This window comes from Papaver somniferum, chromosome 7 (assembly GCF_003573695.1).
Source record: "Papaver somniferum cultivar HN1 chromosome 7, ASM357369v1, whole genome shotgun sequence".
Taxonomy (NCBI): domain Eukaryota; kingdom Viridiplantae; phylum Streptophyta; class Magnoliopsida; order Ranunculales; family Papaveraceae; genus Papaver; species Papaver somniferum.
This window is the reverse complement of record NC_039364.1, coordinates 210,910,617-210,936,840: the sequence shown is the minus strand read 5'-3', so window position 1 is coordinate 210,936,840 and position 26,224 is coordinate 210,910,617. Positions and strand designations below refer to the sequence as shown.

General features: G+C 36.9%; 1 pseudogene; it reads left to right on the top strand.

Annotated features, from left to right (window-relative positions):
- The first annotated feature begins 1,374 nt into the window (after positions 1-1,374).
- LOC113293325 lies at positions 1,375-3,149 on the top strand (annotated as a pseudogene).
- The last annotated feature ends 23,075 nt before the right edge of the window (positions 3,150-26,224 follow it).

Sequence of the window (26,224 nt, the reverse complement as noted above, 5' to 3'; positions counted from 1 at the left end):
ATTGGGCATACCAATGTTTGAGGAAAATAGCTTATGTTTATGTTGTAATCGTGCTATGGATAAGTATGGTGACCATGCTATACATTGTGCTAGTGCAGTCGGCATCAAATTTCGACACGACATGTTTCGTGATGTTTTGGCGGATATTTGTTACAAAGCCGATGTGCCCGCTCGCATGGAGGTTTCCATGGGTTTCTTATCCGACAACACTCATGCCTTAAGTCCGACAGATTTACTCGTCTACAATTGGGAGAATGGTCGGGATATGTGCTTTGATGTCACGGGTGTCTCGCCGTTCACTAGTGCTAGAACTACTTCCTTCACCCCAGGACATGCTATTTCTGCAGCTGTTACTCACAAATGTAATAAATACCTAGACAAATGCCTGACACACGGATATGAGTTTGGTGTTTTGGCTTTTTCAACATTTGGTGAATTGGGAGAAGATATTTGTATATTTTTGAGTAGGTTGAAGAATCGTCTTGCTAGTCAAGATGCTAATTCCAAAGTAGGAGGTTCTCTTTTTCATCGTATTGGTATTACTATTCAGAAAGGTGTTGGTGCTCAGCTTGTTGTTAGGCTACCAACAAACTCTTTGTAAGAGCAACCACAATCATGAGACGGACCAAATACCAAAAGCCAGACTAAAAGATAAAAAAAATTGGTATTCTGGGTGTTCAAGCGCAATGAGAGAAGACCAAAATTTGGTGAAGCGCGAATATAAACCACGTCCTAGTTCGAGCGTTGATTCAAGTTCCGTCGAACTCTTAGACGCACATATAACGAACGTCCGAGTTGAACGTGCATAAAATATTCGCCTGGTTAGAGACGCACATTACAATACCGTTTGGTGTTGGGCGTTCACTATAACAACGCTTGGTTTGGTGTTTGGTATTGGGCGTTCAATATAACAACGCATAGTGTTTGGTATTGGTGTTGGACGTTCATTATGATAACGCCTCATCCAAGCGGACACTATATCAACGTCTCCTTGGACGGACTTTATACTAGCGCTCCATTAGAACGCTCTTTATATTATCGCTCAACAATTGGACGTTCTTTATATCTGCGCCTAATCATATACGGTAATTATACTCACGCCTAACACTAAACGGTCATTATACCTACGACCCGCTATAATTTGGTTTGGTCTGGGTTGACGACTATTTTTGGTCGCAAACCCTAAAAATCCAGATCAAATATAGCTATAGTCCTCTCCACTGCGCTTCATTTCCGGATCAAATTTGGATATAGTCCCTAAATTTGGTCGTGACTGTGGTTGCGTGACTGTGGTTGCTCTAACAAGTAGTAATCGGTTAAATACTGGTTTAAAAAAAAAAATCTTTTCCTTTCACATTTAAAACAACAAAAGTATTAAAAAACTGATAAGGGTGAGGAAACGTAATTGGAGCTTTTGAGCATGAAATCGAGTGTTGAGGAATTTTTATTTCCTAGAACAATTAGAATTCTTTATTTGCTTGAAACTGAAATCTCTCACCCCCCCCTCGTCTCTAAACCCATTTCTCATTACCTATAAAAATGTCAATTCTATTAAACCTATTTCTCCAATCTCTTTCTCGATCTGAAAATCAGTTTCTATCCCAAATTCATCTCCGTAAGGTTACAAAACAAGTAAGTTATCAGATTCCCCCCCATTAATTTGCAATTTTCTTAACTGTGATAATGCTCTAATCAATTAGGAAGATTTATTAGTCTAAAATTGATTTCAATGTGAATTTTGTATGAATAATGTGTAGCGAGGATTGAATGTAGGGTGTCCTTGTACAGTTCAACAATTATCATAGACCTTCTGTCTTAACAAATACCTTTAGTTATTAGGATTGCTAGACGTGTAATGTTTAAACTCTTATTTAGTAGGATTTTGATTTTATTTTGGGTTTTAATAGGAGGGTTTCTGTTTAGCTTAGTTGTTTTAGTTTCTGCTGAGTTATCTTTGGAAAAAAAACGATATTTTCTCAAGGAAATGAAAAGCATAAGCTAAAAGAAAAAACAGAATCTTACATCGGAGCCAAGAATCTTGATACTAGTTTATTTGACTGTTTGTTGTGTGTTGTTGTTCAATAGGAATAAATACTCGGTAGCTATACACACACACGTAGCCTTTTCGATTGTGATAGACCAATGCAAGGGAAGCAACCACTTTTCTCTTTTGGAGTCATCTCCGATGTCCAGTATGCTGATATTCCTGATGGTCGCTCCTACCTTGGTGTTCCTAGGTATTACAGGCACAGCATGTTAGTTCTGCAAAGGGCAGTTAGAAACTGGAACAACCCAGGTAAATTCAAATTTGCAGTCAATCTAGGAGATATAGTTGATGGTTATTGCCCCAAAGAGGATTCTCTAAAGGCTGTTGAGAAAGTTGTTTCTGAATTCGAGAAATTCAATGGGTCTGTCCACCACATGATTGGGAATCATTGTCTTTACAATCTTCCTCTATTGAAGATTGCAACTTTGGATGGTTCTGCATACTAGGACTTTTCTCCGACCCCAGAGTACAGATTTGTAGTTCTAGATGGGTATGACATCAGTGCCATTGGTTGGCCGCAGGATCACCCAAAGACACTGCAGGCCTTGAAGATTCTGCAAGAGAAGAATCCAAATACAGATAAAAACAGTCCATCTGGATTAGTGGGACTTGAGAGAAGGTTCGTGAAGTTTAATGGGGGTATCAGCGAAGGACAGTTGAAGTGGCTTGACGAGATACTTCAGGATGCTACAAAGAATGGACAGAAGGTTGTTGTATGTTGCCATATGCCCTTAGATCCTGGTGCATCAAGCAAGACAGCACTTTGCTGGAATTACGATTAAGTGATGGAAATTATTCACAAATATGAGTGTGTGAAGGTATGCTTAGCAGGTCACGATCACAAAGGTGGATACTATATCGATTCACATGGGATTCACCATAGGGTTCTTGAAGCTGCACTAGAGTGTCCACCAGGCTCAGATGCATTTGGGTACGTGGATGTCTACGATGACAGATTATGTCTTCTGGGTATGGATCTGATGTGTAGTACTGAAATGGTTTTGAACCCTGATTTTGGGCATACCAAAATCTTTCTAGGCATACAAAACCATAGTCCCATTTTGGGTGACCTTATAAGGGGTACCCTATGGGTAATTTAATTACCTATATACCCTTAATACAAAAATCTAAAATCAGTTTTCTAAAAAATCAAAATCAGTTTCCCTTACCATCTTTTCTTCCCCCTCCTCCTCTAGCCGAACTCTTCCCCCTCCTGCGAAAAAAAAAATTCATCATCGTGATTAATTGTCGATTCGTAAAAATTTGATCGTCGATTAAACTCAACCACATAATGACTCGTACAAAGAAAAGCAGGGACTAGGCAAACCAAATCGTCTTCTAATCCATCAATTGAAGAAGAAGAACCAATTGAAGATGAAGGTGTAGAAACTGAAAATCAACCACCAATTGAACCAGAAATTGAACCAACTGCATCTCCAACTCCGGAAATGAGGATAAGAAAACAAGTTTTACAAACCCAATCTCCTATTTGCTGTTTTTCATCGATTAAATGACGGTTACAGTGTTGGGTTCGGCTCAAAATTGAGTTGCGTTTTTAGCCGAACTGTTCTTCACAAAAGCTTCCTGTAAGTGTATATGAACAGTTCGGCATGAAATTTCATGAAATTTCAAGCCGAACCTAGTCACAGATAGAGATGCATAGGGGTTCGGCGTATTCGATAATCATAATATGTGCCGAACCTAGCACATTAACGAGGTTCGGCTATTACGATATTCTCAATACGTGTCGAACCAATAACAATATTTTAACCCAAAAAATAACAAATTGATGTTCGGCTCATACGATTTTCGAAATATAAGCCGAACCGGTAATTATTTTTTTTCCGAGCTATTCAGGATGTTGTTCGGCTTACTATGAAACTTTCATATAAGCCGAACTAGTGTCTAGCAAACAGTTCGGCACATGCAGTAAACAGATTCAGTAAGCCGAACCGTTCATCAATTGGTAGATTCTATGAGCCGAACCTCAACCTGTTTCGCCGAACCATGATTCAAAAAACCTAACTTTTGATAATTGAGAGCTATAGAAGTGAGATTAAGTATAGGATATAAGTGTACCTGTGTATTAGAAGCATTGGGTTCCTCATCAATGTCTTCATCATCAGGATTTGGCTCATAAAAATCATCATCTTGAGTTTGTGTTTGAGTTTGAGTGGGTGTAAAATCATTCTCATAATCTAAGAAATCAGCCATTTCTGGATCATTGTTGTAGTTGATATATATTTTCCTAGGTTTTTAGATGAATGATGACCCTCCTCATCCTCCATTGAATCAAGAATTAGAATTTTCTCACTTTCTCCTTCTCTTTCTCTCCTTCTTAACCAAACCAAAACTTTGATTTTTTTTTTCCTCAAATTTTTCATCTAAACAACTCTTATAATTCTGAAAATTATTTTAATCACTAAACAAAATATTTAATCACTATTCAAGATTATTAACACTAATACGTAAAGGGCAGATTTACCATTAAAAATGTTTTGGGTTAAGGGGTTATCTGATTTTGCTATTTCACAACCTTTTTTGTCTTCATTCAGTATGCCTTGGAAGATTTTGGTATGCCCAAAATTATAGTTCATGGTTTTCAATTCGTAAAGAAAACCTCCACAATAGAAATATTAGCATAATCATTTTCATTTAACTAGTTTGAATCCTTGGAAAAACGGGAGAAAGAGAGACTGAATTTGCATAGGTATCAATAGCTCCACAATTACATGTAGATGACATTGAAAGTTATTACAGAGGTAGAATGATGTTCAAAATTGAACTATACAAATTTGATGTCCTTTCATATCTTTGATGGTCTGCAATTCTATTCTCAAGTGCCAATGAGCCAATAATACTACTATGTAATTATAGCTTATTACGTGAGATATGCATACCTTAATGTTTTTGTCTTTCATCTTTTCTTTTAGAATTGTTTCCCTTGAACAAAAAATTGCATAGTTATGATGTTTTTAGGAGGATTTCCTATTTAAAACAACATTGCAATTCACTGAAGCTGTTATTTTTGTTCAACTTATGTTGCTTGCTAATTTTCCCAGACAGAAGAATGCGAAAAACCTGTTTAAATTAGGATCAATATGTGGTGTTTTAAGTGCGAAAATGTTTTGTGAAAACTACAGGGAGACCCATTTTTCAGTTTTTCTCCACTGTGAAATCCACGCCCAAAAAAACTCAGGCGCGCACCCATTTTTCGTGAGAAAATTTCTCACAAACCCAGAATTTATAAAATTATGTTCCCGTCTTTTTCTTCTTCTACTATTCCCGACAAACTATCTTTCTTCTTCTTCGATTCCTTTTCTTCTTCCTCCCAACAGTAATCCCGATGAACAATACAAATAGACGATATAGGAAAATAGATAGATTGTGTAAGAATTTGTTTTTCGTTTGAAACTGTGATTATGATTCTGGGAACTAGGGTTCTATGTAACGGTGGAAGCTGAAACAAGAAACAAGCTTGATCAATTGTCCAGTATGCAAGGAAACAAGCTTGATCGACTGTCATGTATGTAAGGGTGCAGGTATAACTTTTCAGTTGATCTTGTGAATTACAATGTTTTGGTCTCTTTTTGCTGCTATAAGATTGCTACGGCACCACTCTCAATTTTTTGGTCTTTTTTTCCATCTCTCCTTGTATATAATCCCTCCGTCCTCACCATTTCATCACTATGATCTGTGAATGTTACGAGTATATATTTTTGTTTTTCTTACATCTAGGGAGAATAGGTGTTTTTCTAGGGACGGGAATAATTTTGTTCTCCTTTGGAGCTCAATCTCTACAGTACAAAAATTTGTGAATGAGAGACACAGAGCTTTTGTATCTTTTACTGAAACCTCATCATACATATTCATAGATGGAACCTATTACAAGGACCTATTCCCGCTGACAAAATTCTTTTTACTCCAAAGGTAAGATTAAAGAGAAGATTTTTGCTCATAATTTGTAAGACAGTTAGGCTAATGTTTGGTTCTCAAACAAACATAGCGAGAGTTTTATTTGCTTGACCACTAGCATTTGTTGTTTCAACCTCACCGGAAAAATAGCTTGCTCAGAAACTTTTATATGGGTCTACTTGGATTTGTATTTGCTGTAGATATTTACACGAGACTTGTGAACAATGTCGCACAACTGCTAGATTGAACTACTGGTAAAATTAATATGTTTGGTCTTTCTTTGATACGTGGAAGCAACTGTAATCTTCGAAATCTTAGAATCAGAATGTGCGATCAGTTGGAAGGTTTCCGAGAAAACGATGATGGCACAGAGATGAGGCGGCGATGTTTAGCACTCAACTTCGCATGGACTCTTTTCTGGTAATGTATTTGCTCGTGTGCCCAGTTCTAAAGTTTCTGCCAGATTTACGAGGATGGACAAGGTTTTTGGGTTTAGTTAGAATCCGAGAATACACAGAAGAGAACCGGTATGCTTCCTTTGATATGAAATGGATGATAAACCGAGAGTTAGAAGATATTCGAGTCTGTTACTGGGTTAGCATGAATGGGTTTTACTAAATTTGAACTCTCAATCGAATCAGAAGTTGGTGTTGTACAGGTTCATTCCGTGAAATAATTTGGACAATGGCTTGTTGGTTTTGTGATGAATGTCTCAGAGTTTGTGAACCTGTATCTTCCATGGTTCAGGGATTATGTTTGAATTGCAGGGAAGGAGATAATTGGCAGGAGACCGCATACAATCAACATCTAACCATCATCAGTTTGCCAGACACACACCAGTTGTTCGATAAAATGACTTCTTCTGAAATTAGTCAATGGTGGCGTTGATGTTGGTTTCAATGGGTTATGCATTTAAAAGAAAATGGAGCGAAAAGGATGCTGCAGTGGCAAGGCAAAGGAGACGTAAGTGCAAATGGGTTTGGTGTGCGTGTGACGTGCATTTAAAAGAAAATGGAGGTGTGCATAGTGATGCATAACAGGTTATGCATCTACAAAATTTGTTGCATAACTTGTTATGTATTCTCGAAATTGGTTGCATAACACGTTCTGCAGTTTTTTTTTTTGCATAACTTGTTATGCAGTCCAGAAAACGGTTGCATAACACGTTATGCAACTACTTTTTTCTTAGGATTGAAACCAACAAAAAATAAGATTGCATATCTTGTCATGCACCTACAATAATATCTACATAACATGTTATGAAGTCGTGAAAATGGATGCATAACCTGTTATGCATCCGAAAATATGACTGCATAATGCATCGAGAAAATTGTTGCACAATCTTTTATGCATCGAGAAAATAGATGCATAACCTGATATGCATCCGTAAATATGGATGCATACTGCATTATGCATCAATTTTTTTATGTACGCACTAAAATCAACCAAAACAATGGTTACATAACTTGTTATAGATGCATAACTTTGTTATCCAAATGCATAATATGTTATGCAGTGGAGAAAATGGTTGCATAATTCGGTATGCGTCTGCATAATGTGTTATGCATTTTTTTTGGTGGTTGCATAATAGTTATGTATCAAGCTTTCGAAAATTTTGCCTAAAATGATGATCACCTCCGATTTTTTCGTGAAAAACAAAAATTTGATATTCTTGTTTGTACTCGTTGCGTAACTCTCTTAAAAGGATTTCCAACGATATAAAATTTGTAAAATTCCAAGACGCGGATTTTTAGATATGTTATCTCCAAGGTGCGTTGCCAATTATACCCCTGATGCATAACCCATCATGCGGATGCATAATCTGTCATGCAAATATTTTTAATAATTTCATATAATTATGGGTGTCACGGAAATAATTATGGGTGTCACGGTACCTAAAACTAATTGTGGGCTTGACAATAAGAATATTATTTTTTTTGGGCCTGCGCCTAGTTTACCCAAATGTTTTCCAATCGGCATGTTCCTACATTTCCCCCTCAGTATTCTTGATCTTCTTTCTAGGTTCACGGCAACATATAGACGCACCTATGAAATTGCTCAGTGTAATTGTTTTACCAATCGTCTACTAGTATTGGCTACTCAATTTGTACTTTTGTGTACCTGTTTCTTTTCGAACATGCTCTCCGATAAGAATCTTGTGACTACTGAAAATCCAGCAATCACTCAAGTTAATATTAGTAGTAAGATCGAAGTAGTGAGTTTTACACTGCATCCATAAGCAATATAAACCAAGATAATGTAAGATGTAAGTGCTAAGTGCAACCGTAACCTAAATGCCACATATGATTTACGTGGTTCGGTTATGCCTACGTCCACAGGGGTGTTGATTTTATGTTTCACTGTGAACCGATTATGGTTACAATGAGTCCAGTTAGTTTGATTTGCGATGAAGTAAAATGAAGAGTAAAGGGTATGAAAAGCCTAGTAGGTTACTCTCTCTTTGTATATATATATATATATATATATTTTTCTAGAAAAGAATTTTTGTTGAGAAAAAACCGGATTACATTATAGAGTTGAGAAATTCAGGGAGATTTCCCATCCATTTTCCTGAGATTCTAAACCTTCTACTAAACTTTTCTGCTTGATCAACAAGAACAATATGGTTCCTGCGTAAGAATTCAAACTTGCCAAAATAAAATCTAGAAATAATTGTTTTACAGTCATCTAAGACTGAGCTATTTTACCAAAATAATTGGTTATTATTATAATTAAAAGAGTCAATGACTGTTTTAGCATCACTGACAAAGCACACTTTCTCCGTTCCTTTTTCCTTAGCCCACATTACAGCTTCCAATAAGGTGAGACTTTCAGCTTTCTCTACACTCCTCACAGTCCCTGCTTTGAGTTTGCATCCAAGGAAAAGTACTTGCAGTATCATTCATAACCAATCAAATTCCCGATAAGTTAGAATTCTTATCAAAAGCAGCATCACTAAAAATAATATAGCAATCATTTGGTAATGAGCTTATGACTGTTGAGAGATTATTTTCTTCTACAAGAATTGAACTAATAGTTTCCTGAGAATCTGTATTACTCAAATACAACTCTGTGTCATTGACTAGCTTAAGTGCTTGTCTAGCTGTGGCATGATGATTTAAAGTTTTTCATTGGAAGACGCAAGAGCATCTATCTTTCCATATGTTCCAGGCAATTGAAAAATAGCCCATGCCTTCTCTTTCAAATTATCATCTGAAATCCACTTAGTGACCCAGTCCTGAAGACTGATATTTAAGGAACTATCCTTCTCGATAATGTTAGAGCGCTGCTCGGTCGAACTCGCAAGCGTTGCTATCTCAAGCTTGTTGTCAAGTTTAGTTGCCAAAACTATAAGTCTTGATTTCTAGTCTACTTATAGCTAAGTCTCGGATTAGGATAGAAAGTGTAGTTGAGCATTAGACTTCACGACATTCATAGATCAAAAGCGAAGAACTACTAAAGGGAGCTTGTGTAACTTCATCAACAAAAGGTATGTGGATACTTGAACTCATCTATCACTCAAAAGTATATCTACTTTATCTCCTATTTGAGACAAAAGTCGTATAGCTATATAGATTTCAATTATACACATTTGATATTTCGAGTTGAGTTTAACTCGCTTACATATTTCTCGAAATATGTGTTGGTAATCTTTCGCTTTAACCAAGTTCATCTTATATTCTTGACGAAAGTCAAAAGATGATCATGTGAAAATCGCTTTGTAACATCTTAATGATTTGTGTGAGACAGTCATTTGATGTAGACTCATAAAATTTTTTATTGATCATTCAATCACTTGAAAATTGCTCTGAAGCTAATAGTTTGTGTGAGATGGCTATTGTCGTCTTCTAAGAATGTTTCAATGATTGAAATGGGAGTTTAGAACACTTAACCATAATTGCATTGAAGCACAATATGCGTACTTGCATATGTGTTGGTCCAAGACCGGAATGTAGTATGCATACTCGTATGCGTATTGGAGAGGTCAGGTAAAGTCCGGGACCTAGAGTATGCGTACCTGTACGCGTACTGGTGATGTCAGTTGAAGTCTGGGTACTAAGTATGCGTACATGTACGCGTACTAGATTCAACTGAAGTTTGGAAGTGTACGACAGTAGGCGTACCTGTTTGCATAATGGCGAACACAGTCCAAGTCCGGCTACTTAGGTATGCGTACCCGTTTGCATACTTGAGTGGGTTATGTTCTAAAATCGGTTTGTTCATGAACTAATACATTTATATAATAAGGAATGCAATCTTTTGCAAACCGTGGTTATAATGTTCATGAACTGATTCGAGTGAATCAAAATCGATTTTGCTTCAATTGTGTCTTGTATACTTCTATGAGAATATAAACAACTGAAAAACTCTAGAACTAGTTTCATTTGAGTCATTTGAACTAGTTATGATTAAGATGAATAAGGTTGATATGAAAGTGTTCATATGGATAACTTCGGTTAACTATTGTTGAGCAAACAAAGGTGTATACGTTTAGGTACGGTTACTCTTATCTAAATGAAGTCACTTTTCATTTGTGTGTAACAGGCTAAGTTCGATCTAACGGTTGAAAGATATTAACTTGAGTCTATTCAGGTTTTCATCTAACGGTGAATATTGAATGCTTTGTTACCAAGGTAACATTGATTGCAAACCCTGATTTGAAGACTATATAAAGGAGAACTCTAGCAACTGGGAAACCTAATCCCCACACCTCTTGTGTGATACTAGTTTCGACTAGAGTCGATTCTCCTTTAACCTTAAGTTTTTTCCAAAACCCTGTAGGTTAACGACTTGAAGACTTCATTGGGATTGTGAAGCCAGACCCAACTATTTTCTTTGTAGTTGCGTGTTCTGATCTTACTGTTTTCTATCGTGATTGAGTACTATCTTCTCTAAGATTTGCTCAAGATTTAATCTCCGATAGGCAAGATAAAAAGTAGTCACAAACATCTTCGTCTCATCGTTTGTGATTCCACAATATCTTGTTTCGCTACCATAGATTAAGATTATTGTGAGGTGATTAATATTTCTAGGTTGTTCGTCGGGAATATAAGTCCGGTATATCAATTGGTTCCTGTTCACCTTGATTTATCAAAAGATGGAACAAAACTCATAGGTATATCTGTGGGAGACAGGTTTATCTATTCAATAGACTTTTATGTGTGAGAAAGATTGGTTTATCAAGTCTTCGACTTTGGGTCGTAGCAACTCTTAGTTGTGGGTGAGATCATCTAAGGGAATCAAGTGCGCAGAATCCGGCGTGGTTCTAGAGGCGTAAGGAACGCGATTGTGAAAAAGAAGGGGTCTAACTACCACACCCAATATTTCGTTCACACGCCCTGGCCGAACCGATTGGACATCTCCTTCATTCTCCGAACCGGTCAGAAGGATTGCCACATATTTGGGATGGGTTTTCTTAATTGTGGAAGACTTTGTAAAGAACTCATCATCCATGTTTGGTTTGGGGTTGCTAACGTTTTTCGACGTGGCGGCAAAACTGCTTTCAGGCGACATCTTAACAAAGTTTTCTTATGCTGCTTTTACTTTCGAAGTAACTACAACGGAGCAAAACGGAGAAAAGTTATTACTTTGAAGAAAAACCGTGCGTGAAGATTTTGTCAAAATCAAGTGCAACGATCATGAATCAATGACAAGTTTTCTACGGGAGATTTTATTTTGGCCACAAGTCATAGCACGCATAGCCAAAGGGAGCACACATAGCCAAAGGAGTGGGGACTGATGCTCTCTTCAACAAGCCATATTTGCCGTGGGAAACATGCCCATGGCCAAAGCTGTTTCTCATCGCGGGAAGTATGCTCTCGACCAAAAGAAATAATGTGTTCCACGGAAATTTTGCTCACGGCCACAAAAGGAAAAAGAAACCCTAAAGTTAGGTTTTCATGGAAAAGGGATCAATGGAGGCCACTCGCCCGTGCATGTCTACTTTGCATAATAATTGGCTTCATTTCTATTGATGTGGTGGATAATATTACTACAATACTACTAGTAAAGAGGAATCATTCATATTAAAGTATTTCTACGAGTTTATGGAAGGTATGCCTATGGCTAGGGTTTACAGCAACAAGAGAGCAAACAAAAAAAAACGGGGGAAGAAACGTTGGAATACATACCTGGAATGTGCTCGCATGCCTTTCTGCTTTGCTGCCAACACGAAGACGCGGAAACAAAGCCAATGATACAAAAATAAAGAGGATGGGCGACTCCTTTTATATACACAATACTTTTGGAGTTTGAATAGAAGAAGGTTTCTTTTTTGGGCCATGCACATCAATGTCAGTAGAAGTGACCCTGATTTGATGATAACCAACTCTTAAATCAATTTTGGAGAAAAATTTCTTACCCTGTAATTTATCAAGCAATTCTTCTATAATTGGAATGGGAAATTTTTTCTTCACTGTGATGCTGCTAAACTTCCTGTAATCCACACAAAACCTCCAGGTGTTGTCTTTCTTTTTGACTAGAAGTATAGGGGCTGCAAAAGTACTATGACTGTGTTGAATAATACCAGAATGAAGCATATCTTGAACTATTTTTTCCACTACTGACTTCTGGATGTATGGACATTTGTAAGGTCCCGTATTAATTGGTTCGGAATTTGGTTTGAGTGGAATTGAGTGGTCTAGGCTTCTCTGAGGTGGAAGGGTTGTTGGTTCAGAGAAAACATCAGAATATTGTTGGAGCAGTTCTGAGATGGGAGGTGGGGGACTAGGAGGTGAGGTGGAAGTGGAAATGGTGAATAGTTGGCCAATGAGTCCATGAGTGTGCTTTTTGAAAAACCTCTTAGCTGCATTACCACTCATCATGCTGATGGAAGCCTTGTCCTGAGCTCCAGTAAGAGTAAGCTTCTCCCATTGTGTTTAAAAGAAATGCTCAATTTTGAGAAATTAAGTATCACATCACGCAATTGCTTGAGCCAATCAGCTCCCAATACCAAATCACAGCCACCAAGTGGTAATAGCCTCAAACTCCCAGAAAATTTGTGATTGTGCATAAACCAAGTTAAGTTGGAGCAGATGCCAATACTGACAGTTCTATCACCATTTTCCACAGTGACTAACATGCTAGCAGTTGGCTCAATGGAGCAGTTGAGATGCTTGGCCACTTCACTATCAATAAAACTATGTGTACTACATGTATCTATTAGCACTGATATAGCTTTATTTTTAATAAAACCAGGAATTCTAATTGTTGCTCCAGAATTGTTACCCGTCAAGGCATGAAGTGAAATTTCCATGTCACTCTCCACAGGTGAGTCTTCATCCTCAGTAGGAGTTGCTTCTTCATTTTCTAAGGAACTGTCATCAGTCTCAGCTCCAATCATTAAACACAAATGTTGCTTCTTACATACATGCCATTTCTGTACACCTCATCACAATTGTAACACAGTCCTTTGCCCTTTCTAGCTTGTACTTGCTCAGGGGTGAGCCTTGTAATTGGAAAAGATGGTTGTGGTTTAGCTAGTGGGTTTGGAGTGTAAGTAGGTGGGGGTTGGAAGGAGGAGATGTAAAAGTTGTAGGGGGAGCAAAATGTTTAGTTGTTGAAAAAGAATTTGTATAGGGTCTTGGAGTAGGCTTGACAGATTTTTGTTGCAGAGCCAAAGTTTTTTCTTGCATTCTAGCTAGAAAGAAAGCAGTTAACAGTGTGGTTGGACCAAACATCAGCACTGTTCGCGTAATTTTTCCTTTAACCCACTAATAAAACTGCTAATGAAATATTCCTCAGTAAAGATGTTATGCTTGCTTAGCAGTAAGGCTTTCAAATGTTTAAATTCCTCAAAATAGGCATCCACAGTTGTAATTTTGAGACAATTTATTAAACAAACCCACAATATTTTTATGTGCAGGATTCTCAAAACGAAGACAAACATTATCACTTAAGTCTTGGCATGTGATATGTGGCCTATTCAATCGAAAATTCTCAAACCATTTACCTTCCTTTCCATCAAAGTGCATCGCAGCCATTCTGTCTTTGTTAAACTCAGCAATATCATGCATCTGGAAGTAATACTCACATTTATGAAGCCAGCCTTTCGGATTATCGCCATCGAAATGTGGGAAATCCATCTTTGGTAGACGATGGTGGTGATTGTAATCTCGGCCTCCGGAGTGCGATTGGAATGGATTATCACCATTTTCGTTAGGTCCTCCACTATGGTCACCATGGTGGAAATTTCTTATTGAAAAGAGATTCTCCATCTGAGATTGTATCATAGTCTGTAAATTCAGCATCTATGAATCAAGACTAGCTTTTAGCTTGCTTTCGAATTCATCTTTGGTCAGCATTGAATCGAGTTGAAGTTGAATTTTATCGATCTGAAGCTGTTGTTTATTGGTTGTATCTATTAGCTCTTTACAAGTTTGAGCAACCATGGTGAGAAGAGAAAAAAAAATATTTGAGCTCGAATTTGTTGCGTAGGATAGGAAGGAACAGTTCTGAATACCAGTTGTACTATTCTAGTACGATTAGTTAACGGAATGATGAATTGAATCGGAAAAAATGGAACGGAAAACGATAAAATCTACCACAGCAGCCTCAGGTGTTCTTTATTAACTTCTTAACATCCAAATGGTAATTTTGTTACATTATTAAGGTAGACAAGAGAAAGATAACCCTAATCGGGTTTGGCTAATCCAAGAGCGACACATGTCGCTTAGCTGACTAATCCTGGCGTGACACACGTCACTAAGCTATTAGTCACTTATTAATACTAACTACACCCACTGAGTTAATCAGGGCATCCCATAGCTCAAGGCTTGTCATATGCAGGTATATGACAAACACTTCTATATATATTCAGATCGCTACAAACACAGACTTATAAGGTCTTAAACGTGTTTGCCTGCTCTGATACCAATTGAAAAAGCGGGGGTCAAACAACCACACCCAATATTTCGTTCGGCAATCTGAATGGACAAACCCCAATATACTTTCAAGAGAATCAACTAGACAGTCAGACTAAATCTATAGAAAAGTATATCAAAGAGTTATATCTCAATTTCTCAATTCAATCTGCAATCAAACAAATAGAAATTTGCGAGCCCGATTGAATAAGAGAAATAACTTGGACGGTATCACAAACCAATATCCAAGTGTCAATCAATTCAATCAACAACCCAAAGGCCGGATTCAAGAACTGATTGAACTTAACGCACAACCTGTGATATTTCTATTATATAATAACAAAATATAATGCAGAAAAGAAATAACACAGACACCAAAAATTTTGTTAACGAGGAAACCACAAATGCAGAAAAACCCCGGGATCTAGTCCATCTTAGAACACCACACTGTATTAAGCCGCTACAGACACTAGCCTACTACCAATGAACTTCGGACTGGAATGTAGTTGATCCCTAATCAATCTCACACTGATCAAGGTACAGTTGTGCTCCTAACGTCTCTGAACCCTAGCAGGATTCTAAGCACTTGATTCCCTTAGCTGATCTCACCCACAACTAAGAGTTGCTACGACCCAAAGTCGAAGACTTGATAAACAAATCTGTCTCACACAGAAAAGTCTATAGAATAGATAAATCTGTCTCCCATAGATAAACCTATGAGTTTTGTTCCGTCTTTTGATAAATCTAGGTGAACAGGAACCAATTGATATACCGGACTTATATTCCCGAAGAAAAGCCTAGAAACATCAAGCACCTCACAATAATCTTAATCTTATGGTAGCGAAACAATATATTGTGGAATCACAAATGATGAGACGAAGATGTTTGTGACTACTTTTTATCTTGCCTATCGGAGAATCAATCTCGAGCAATTCTTAGAGAAGATAGTACTCAATACGATAGAACAGGGTAAGATCAGAACACACAACTACAGAGAAAATAGTTGGGTCTAGCTTCACAATCCCTATGAAGTCTCCAAGTCGTTAACCTAAAGGGTTTTGTGAAAAACCTAAGGTTAAAGGAGAATCGACTCTAGTCGCAACTAGTATCATACAGAATGTGTGGGGATTAGGTTTCCTAGTTGCTAGAGTTCTCCCTTATATAGTTTTCAAATCAGGGTTTGTAATCTAAGTTACCTTGGTAACAAAGCATTCAATATTCACTGTTAGATGAAAACCTGATTAGATTCAAGCTAATATCTTTCAACTGTTAGACCGAACTTAGATTTTTACACGCAAATGAAATGTACCTTCATTTAGGTTTGATTAATCGTACCTAAACGTAGACACTAGGTTGGCTCAACAATAGTTAACCGAAGTTAGCTATATGAACACTTCCATATTAACCTTATTCATCTTAACCACAACTAGTTCAAATGACTCAAATGAAACTAGTTATAGAGTTGTTCAATTGTTATACTCTCATAGAAGTATACAAGAACACAATTGAAGAAAAATCGGTTTGATTCACTCGAATCAATTCATGAACATTATAGCCACGGTTTGCAAAAGATTGCATTCCTTATTATATAAATGTATTAGTTCACAAACCAACAGTTACGCAAACGGGTATGCATACTATGGTTCCCAGTCATGGATTACATATATGCAAGAACACATACTATGCTCATAATCCAATAATGGTTAAGTGTTCTAAACTCTATTTCAATCATTGAAACATTCTTAGAGGATGACAATAGATGTTTTCACGAACTATTAGCATCAAAGCAATTTTCAAGTTATTAAAATAATCATTACGAAACATTCCAAGTCTACACCAAATGATTGTATCACAAAAATCATGTAAGATGTTACTCGGCGATTTTCACATGATCATCTTTTGACTTTCGTCAAGAATATAAGATGAACTTGGTCGAAGTGAAAGCTTACCAACACATATTTCGAGAAATATGTAAGCGAGTTAAACTCAGCTCAAAATCTCAAATGTGCATAATCGAATACTACATAGCAATACGAATTTTGTCTCAATATAGGAGATATAGTAGAAATAGACTTTCTAAGTGATAGATGAGTTTCAGTCTCCACATACCTTTTGTTGATGAAGTTCCACAAGCTCTCCGTAGTACTTCTTCGTCTTCAAATGATGAATGCCGTGAAGTCTAATGCTCAACTACACAATCTATTCTAGTCCGAGGCATCGCTATAAGTAGACTAGAAATCAAGACTTATATTTTTGATCACTACCATTGACAAACAAGCTTGAGATAGCAGTGCTTGCGAGTTCGACCGAGCAGTGCTCTAACAACTCTAATCAATCTTTGTTAAAGATATAGATGAGTCGTTGACAAAGGATCTTACGTTTAATCTAATAAACTCCTTTATCTGGTTAGATCAGTCTAACTTTAACTACCGAAATAGTCAAGTATAGTTTCGCACTCGATCAAAATAGATCTCAAAGAAATATATCGAGAATGCCTATCTCACGCAACTAATCAATCGAATAAATCTGATTCTAGTTGGATCCCAGCCGATCAAGGTTTATGCACACACTTCACAAGATACGAAAACCAATAAGAAATCTTCTTCGTCTTCAAATCTTCTTTAATCTTCAATAATCTGCACAACACCACTTGAATCTCTTGTGATCAATCACGCACAGAATTGAGTCTGTTAACAATGGATCATCACAAGATGTCTTTAGATATACAAACAGTTCTAAAGATCCCGTCGATACTTTGATCTAGTTTGAGTGAATCTTTTATCTGAAGAGAAGATTCTCAAGAATAAACAAACTAGGTGCAATCAAAATTTCAACAACCGTTAGTCAATCAAATCAATCGAAAACTAATAACACTGCAATTATCTAGTTTCCCACCAACGGTACTCGTAGAGCTTCTTGATCCCATAGAAGTTTTTAAACGAGCATATGTAAGAGATTTCACCTAATTAGGATACTTTCCTCTCTGAATATACGGCTCCACCAGAAACAACAAGAAATGAAGTTCGCCTGGCTCTTAAGATAGTTTTCTATAAATGCAAACTTAGGTATTTATAGACCAAGGATGTTTTGACACAAAGAATTTCCAAAACCGAAAATATTCTCAAGATTTTCAATGAATTGCAAAATTAGGTTTTCATAATTCCAAAAAAATGCTTGTCCAATATTTCCGAAATCTATCAATAGAAAATCTCCAATTAGTAAATGCACATTACTAATTTTTATTCTCTAGAGATATGCATTTAATTGCTGGTAATTAAAGCATATAAAACCAAAAACCTTAATTAAAAGATTCTCAATTTATTTCGGCACAAGATCACTGATAAATGCATATTTCACATATATTTGGTGTCAATTCCATACTAGTAATTGCTTATATTTTTTGCAAATTATTGTATATTACGCTTGTTTTCTTGTATTTGTCTTTCATTAGGTGAGTCATCCAAAAGAAGTGAATTTGCACTTAATTGTGTAAGCAAAGAAGTTAGCTACAAGTGGATAAGGGTCAAATACCAAGAGGAACTCGTTCAAACCTAGGATTTCTTGTCATCGTCTTGAAGAGGACTAAAATACGAAGTCAATGGCGAAAAAACAGAGTCATTCTGATTTTTTTTTTTTGAAACTAGGCATAGGCCCGTCCTGCCCCCTGGCAGCGTAGCTACCGGCTTACTCCCCCTGATAAAACTCGCCCCCCTTCCCTACAATTAGTTAGTATTAGTTAGTAATAATTACACGAGATCTCCAATCTTTAAGCGGAGACTCGAACTGCTGACCTCCTACTTGAGAATCAGACTCCTGGCCAACTGGGCTAGCCCCAGATGGTTGTCAGTTTGAGTTCGTATGAAGAAGTTATGAGAAAAACAAGAACTTGGAAGACAAAAGGGAAAAATAGTCATTTTAAAGGAAGCACTATTGGCACCCCAAACGAATGTTAAGGGCACCTTCCTGTTAATGGGCAGTCAAGTTCAAGGAAACTACTAAAGGCAGTTCGGTCTTTTACAAAGAAGAAGGCAGGAATTAAAAATCTGTTGAAGACACCCATCCTATTTACTCAGGGAACTTCCTCATTCTCTTTGTCATCTAACATGAAGAACATGCGTTGATGATCATGAATGATCATGTTCGTTATTGATCTAAGTGCATCTCGAATTCAAATACATCATTGGGTCATTGGAGGCGGTAGAAAAGATGGGTTGTTATCTGATTTTGACAAACCAGTAAAGGTGGCTAACGGTAGTGATGAAGAAGATTGAATGATGATGATTTGATAAGTGCTTCTCGAGTTCAAGGTACACAGGGAAGGATATGAGCTCAACTGACAAACATGGAGAGATGGTGCTTCTGTTATACGAGACGGATGTCGTGATGATGGTCGTAATTGATACCGGTAGAGATGGAGGCTGGTGATGGAAGGGAAGTTAAGAACTCGAGAATGACAGAGATTGTAATGAGCCTGGCTTTGATTGATGGTTGTAGACGAGCAGATGGAAGAAGTTGTGGTCCATAAGATGATCGGTAATGGAGTTGGGTTGCTGCCATTGTTGGAAGAGAACATGGACTAGTGGTGATGATGAACTTGGGAGATCAAAACAGATAATGATGAGATCCCATCTCGTTTGAATATGAAGGAGGTTGAAATGATGTTGCTACCGGTGATGGAGCATGGTTGTCTCAAAGAAAAAGCCTCAAACTCCTATTAAGCTTGTTCCTGGTGGTAATTATGCTTCTGATGAAGATGATTATGATGATATTTATGATGATGAGTATACTGAATTTAATGGAGACCACCATGATGACGTAAACGTTTTTAAGTTCCTATTTTTCTTCTTTTGTTAGTTATTTGTGTTTATGAGCTTTTACAACTGTGTGCTATTATTTTTTGACCCCTCTGGTTTATGGGGGTGGGGCGCTTGAGCCCTCATTGTAAATTCTTGTAATTACGTTTTTTTTTTTGCTTTAATAAACCATTGGACTTAGAAAAAAAAAATTGGAGCATGGTTGTTGGAGTTTGAACGAACATGGAGTACAAACGATGGTTGATAGGAAAGGATGGTGTCACTGGTGGGACGCGTCTGGTTTCTGCTTTCACGTGCAGCAGAAGGAAGGAGCGATAAGACGTGTGGTAGGGTTGTGTTTGCAGTACTTTTCCCCGAGCTCTGACGCGTAGAGAGGAAGGTGATGATTGTGCGTACTGCGGAGCGTCGAGGCTGGATAGATCGACGGTACAGATAAAGCTACAAAGGGTTCTCAGAGAATCGAACGGATCAGAAACTATAAGGACGCCACTAGAATACACCGCGATGCACCCAATTATTTGCACCTATTTTGGGATAAACTCCACCGACTTTTGTTCTCGGTATTTTGGATTTCCTAGGGTTTTTGAAGGCTATAAATAGCAGCCAAAACCAAAAGCAAAAAAATAAATTATTCTACTATTATTTTCTCTAGCTACAAGACAAAACATAAAATACTTTTACTTTAGTTTTTTTTCTTTTTCTTTATTCTTTTGTAAGTATTTTTAGTTATATCAAGCTAATTTATTTTTGATTAGGGATGATTTCAAAGTCCTGAATAATGAAGCTTTAATTTCTTAAACCAAGTTTATTTTGAGTTTAATTTTCTTGTTGATTATCTTTATGATTTTTAATGTTTAAGAATATTGAGGGGTTATTTAAAATGATCAATTAAATTAACCAATAAATATTTCTTCTGCTAGTTTAGGGTTGTGTGATACGTTTAATTATCATATCAACTCTTTACACAAGTAGTAAATCACAAGAGCTGACAGAGGGATTTTGTTAAGCAATTGTGTATAAAGATAACACTAGTAAGCGGGCCGAGCCTATGCGTATGATGCTAGGATCAACCTGATTCACAAAGTGTAAAGCGTTCGATTAATTTACACCTTGAGATCTTATTCTTGGTGGGTTGGTGGGATAGAAACTGGTAGTCGAGCGCTTCCGTATCCAATGACAACAGGAATCCGGGGGATATCAGAGCTTATTGCTATTCTAAGGTTGGTAACAATATAAGTTCAACAATAGATAAACTTGTATCTAATTAAGTTTCGGTTTAGTGATGGCGAAAGATTCCCTAGTTATTTTTCTTCTTATTATTTACAAAAAATCTTTTATATTTTCTTTTGTCAATTACTTTGATTTAAAATCTAAAAACCTCCCTTTCGATTACTTGTAACAACTAAAAACTCACTGCTCTTCGTGGGAAAAAACTCCTTACCATTATATTACCAGTTAATAGTGTGGAAAGAAGTTAATTAATTTGTTGTGTAAACGACGCGCATCAATCACCTTGTGTAATAAGGAATGATAAGAGTTACTACTTGTGTTCAAAGTATGTTGACATCTTTTCACTGCAAATCCTTATTTCATATTTACATGGATTTGCATTCTTAGAATCGGTTATACCACACTTCCAAACAAGTTTAGAATTGGTTCACTTGTATTCCAAGACTACTATGTGATTGATCAAATACCAAATCACATACATGAGTTTAATCGGTTATATCAATCACTAGGATAGGATATACCTTATCATGGAAACACTTGTGATTGGTCACACCAATCACCAGGATCGATTACACCAGTTACAATGATCGGTTCCATATACACATGGTATTACTTGTGATCGGTCACACCAGTTACTAGGACCAGTTACACCAGTTACAAGGATCGATTACACATACTCATGATCGATCAAACTAAATACTAGGATCGGTTACACCAATTACTAGGATCGGTCACACCAATTACAAGGATCGGTCATACCATCATATAGTGATTACTTAGGATCGCTTACACCAATTAATAAAAACCAGTCATACCAAATCATAAGTCAGGCATTATGATTAGTTATACCAGGATACATAACATAAGTTAATATCGGTTCTACTATGTCATACATATTGGTCATCCAAAGATTTGCAATGAATAACCGGACCAATAAGCCCAATGATTTCCCTTTCGATTCATAAAACAAGTTCATGAATGTACTTCCTTTAAAAAAATGTAAAACATTGTTTCCTATGATGAAATCTTCACCATCCATTCGCATAATCATAAAATATATACTAGATTATGTCGATGTCATATCTACGAAGTTCAAAAGATAAGCGTTATACTTCGTAGTCTAATTCCCTAATACTATGATCATACTATTATGATCATGTCACATCACTAGAGTATATACAATATGTACAGTATATACAGCTTCACAGTTATGTTCTCAATATAACACGACTTGAAAGATACATTAGGAATGAAACAATTTCAAGTCAGTATTACTAACCTCAAGTGGTAGGATGATGTCGTCGTTGTAGTTCGCTACTTCTTCACATTCTTCAGGTCCTCGGAGTAATACTTGTATGTCTCAACATTCCTAGACTTTCTAGTCTAACCTAAACGAAGTTGACTCTAGTATTTAATCAAGTGACTCTAGATGAGTTTTGATACTAAAATATGACAACTAAACTTGGCATACCAACGCTTGGTGAGTTCAACCGAGCTATGCTATGACATTTTCTATATATGTAGTTTTGATGTATAACTAATGAGTACACATACATATGCATGTGTAACTTTTTTATTATACATACCATACGCAAGTGTAACTTCTGCGTACACATGTGTAACTACCGAGTACACATCTATATACAAGTGTAACTTTGCATTACACATGTCATATGAATGTGTAACTTCTGTATACACATGCCATATGCATGTGTAACTTCTGTATACACATTCATATGTTGGTGGTGGTCGGCGGTGGTGGTGGGAGGTGGCTGGCGGTGGCGGCGGCGGTGGTGGTGGCCAAAGGTGGCTGGCGATGGTGGTCGGAGGTAGTTTGACGGTGGTGGTTGGTGGCGGTGGTGGTCGAAGGTGGTTTGACGGTTGTGGTCGGAGGTGGTTGGTGGCAGTTGTGGTCGGAGGTGGTTGGCGGTGGTTGTGGTAGTCGGAGGTGGTTGGAACATCATCACACAATTTTTTTTTAATAATTTTGGGCATAAATTTAAATTTTATTTAATTATGGGTTTGACAATATGCATAAGGGTATCAACGTCTTTTAATATTTGGGGGTCTAGATTTAAACTTCTTTTAACTAAGGGATTGATATTATGGGTAACCCACGAGTCAGGCCTTATTTTTCCCTATTTTAATGACGGTTGTAAAAGTGACCCGTAGCATTTTAAGGTGCGATGGGGAATTGTGTAAGTAAGCTCTTAAGGTTCTTAACAATTTAGTTTTCTTTTAGCACTTATGTTGATTTGGGAAGCACGGACACAGACACCACACGATGCGGACATAGGGATTGGAAAAATTCAAAATCATCAGGACGCGGAGACGTCTACATACATGTTAATTAAAAATTTAATGTTATGCAGTTAGATTAGCCAGTCGGTAGAAAAATGAATTATTATACTAATTTTCATAACATACTAGACTACACAATTAGTAAAATGGAGTATAGATTTCTACACACGTGTCATGTCGGTGTCCTACGCACGTCCTGTATCCGACGCGCATCTGACGTGGACACGACACCAATGTTGGCGTGTCGATGCTTCACATATGTTGATAGTTTTGAAGTCGTATATATATACAATTTGTGTATGAAGTGTGGAAAAAGTTCTTTGGTATTCTTGTAATTAGCTACAACTTTGTGTCCTTATTGTTTATATCCATCACCTTAATTTTTCTAGTTGAATGAGAATTGGGTCTCTTTCAATTCTCCTAAAACCTAGCTTCCTTTTGAGTCTTCACTCGTTTTTATTCGTCAGTAGTGGAGATAATAGTCTCACATTGCTTAACCCTTTAGTCTAGATCCTAAATATAAGGTGTGGAGCCACTCCACTCATTGCCAATTGGTTTTGAGTTGGAATCCCACACATTTCTATCAATTAATAATTATGGAAATCAATTCTCCATTTAATTGGTTACTTTATAACATAATGCCTCCTGTATATGCGAGATTTGGGAATAATTTGTGTGTTGAATTGGTGCTTCTTATCGTTATCTTATTTTATTTAAAGAGGGATTTACTTCCTTATAGAAATCACAAGAATTTACTTCTTCCATTTTCATCTGTTCCTATTCTTCTTTGGAGCACAAAAATTAAAGCTAAGAGTTCTCAAGCTTCCAACATTGGTGGCTGGTCGTTGAATCCTGTGAGGTGAATATGAAGTAGGCTGGTAGTTGTAGCGGCATAATTACCTTTAGGACATCGTTCTTAGCACGAACCTCGACTAATTCAATAAGTTTCCTCTTGCTTATTATTTACTGTTGATTCAAGTCTCTATTGCAATCTTGTTCTTGATTGATTTTTGTTTTGTGGTAGTTGAATGTTATTGTTGCAGTTGTTTGCTTAATTTATTATTATTTTCTCTAACAATATAAAGGTGATTAATCTGTGACAAATTCAATGGCTACATCATATCATGGAATGTTCGTCTACATCTCATGGAAACCCCATAATGTTTTATGGAAAGAACTTCAAACGATGACAACAAAAGATGAAATTTTATATAACCATCCTAAACCTTGTTGACTTTATCTTGAATGATAAATGCACTGAAAAACCCACAGATCAACCCATTGAACCTACCACAGAAGTAACCCATAAAATCAACTTGATAAAAAATATGTTGTAGAGATGTTGGTTCTAAGAACTTTCTTATTGCAAAGTTTCCAGATTTTAAAATGGAAGATAATAAATCTGTCGTAGCCCAAGCCGATATGCTTCAAATTCTTGTTAGTGAAATTCTTGTTGAAGGTTACAGAATTTGTGAAGGTTTTCATACTTCTACCCAGCTTCCTCTCTCTTGGAGGATTATAAGAACAATCTTAAACATAAGAGAGTAGAAATGAGTCTTGAAGAATTATTAGGTGATCTTCGTATCGAAAAAGCTAATAGGAGTTCAAAAAACTAAGGAAAGTTTTGTAAAACTGAAAACCAAGGCAAACCTTGTCGAGGCGAAAAAAACGAACCCAAAGCCTCACAACAAGAACCTCCACTCAATGAATAAACATTATAATCCTAAATTCAAAATATCAGGTGTCACTCCTGATGTTGATTGTTATGTTTGTGGTAAACATGGAAATTTTGCGAAAAATTGTCGTCAGAGAAACACTTTACACAACGAGAAGAAATCCGAGGTCATGCACATGTCAGCGAAGATGAAAATTTTTCTACCATTGTGACTGAAGTGAATATCGTGAGCAATATATCAGATTGGTGGATGACACAGGTGCTACAAAATATATTTGTGGCACTAAAAACTTATTTTATTCCTACACACCTGTTGTGAATGGAAAAAATCTGTACATAGGTAATGCATCTGCCTCTAATATAGTTGGAATTGGTAATATTATTCTAAATTTCACTTTAGGAAACTCCCAATTTGTGGGTAAAAACGACCTGTTGGTTTTTGATGAGTGCCAAATATTGCATATTTCTACATCTTATTATTGGCATTTATCTCATCTTTTGTGCTCTAACAATCTTTTTTTTTTATCCCAAATTATGTGTTTTCAAGAATAAATAATTGTACTAATTAATTTTGTGTTTTTAGGTACTAAATAAAGCTTGGATGAATTGAGAAGCTAAAAGAGCATAATAATGGTGACTAGAGACTACGAAAGAGAGACAATGCAAAGCTCCCGCGAGAAGGTCGTGTAGCGCGAAGGAACAACGCGTAAAGAGCTTCTGCAATCCGCTTGCGCACCTTCCGCAATATGTTTGCACTCGCTCCGCAATCAGTTTGCAAAGCCTAAACGGAGTCATGGACTTGGTAGAGAACCCAGAACCTAAACCCAAGATCCAAACCCGTTCCTAACCTAAGCCGTCAGATTTAACTTAGTTGCTTAGTATCCAACAACTCATCCATTCAGGACATCAATATATGAAGCAACTGCTCAACCCCCAAGCCTCCTCCTATTTTCTTCCCTATCGAGCAGAAACCAAACCAAACCCATCTCAATTTTCCTCTCTTGTTCAACAGTCGTAGTACCACCTTCATCTCCTTCAATAACTCTATCGTCCAACCTATACCACCCTCATTAACGCCATAAATTAAGCCTCTAATTCCTATCTCTCTCAACCTTATCTCCTTATCAAGAACAGTAAACCTAGAATCTAGGTTTGAGAGAGATAGAGTTAGGGTTATCTCTACACTAGAGGAAACATCAAATTAATGAAATTCATAGACGAAATGAAGAAGGAAAACGCGTTTTGGTGAGTGGGTTTCATTAAATTACCAAATTGAAGATGAGTTGAGAATTTTTGTGTATAAATAGGGGCTTGTTTCTATGTAACAAGGCATCCAAGTTAGTTGGGTCAATTGTCTAGTTTAATATCGTTATTTTCAACC